This window comes from Corylus avellana, chromosome ca3 (genome assembly GCF_901000735.1).
Source record: "Corylus avellana chromosome ca3, CavTom2PMs-1.0".
Lineage (NCBI taxonomy): Eukaryota > Viridiplantae > Streptophyta > Magnoliopsida > Fagales > Betulaceae > Corylus > Corylus avellana.
This window is the reverse complement of record NC_081543.1, coordinates 654,769-655,052: the sequence shown is the minus strand read 5'-3', so window position 1 is coordinate 655,052 and position 284 is coordinate 654,769.

Genomic DNA, 284 nt, shown 5'->3' with positions numbered 1-284 from the left:
GTGAGGAAAATGAATTCTCTCAATTTCACTTGAAGTTGAAATAGAGAGAATTTTATTCTGATAGGTCGATTATACTGGCATTGGTTTTCATAGTCCTTACCAATTAATTGATAGAACAATATTGAAGATCGAAGGTAAGTTTTTGATTGGACCAAATGAATGGTAAATTGGTAGGCCAAAATTATGAAAAATGGTAGAAGGAAATGAATTTAAGAATCCAATAGGTTTTAAATGAGTCGCATACACTAAAAAGTAACATTTCCATTTCACTTGAAGTTAAAATG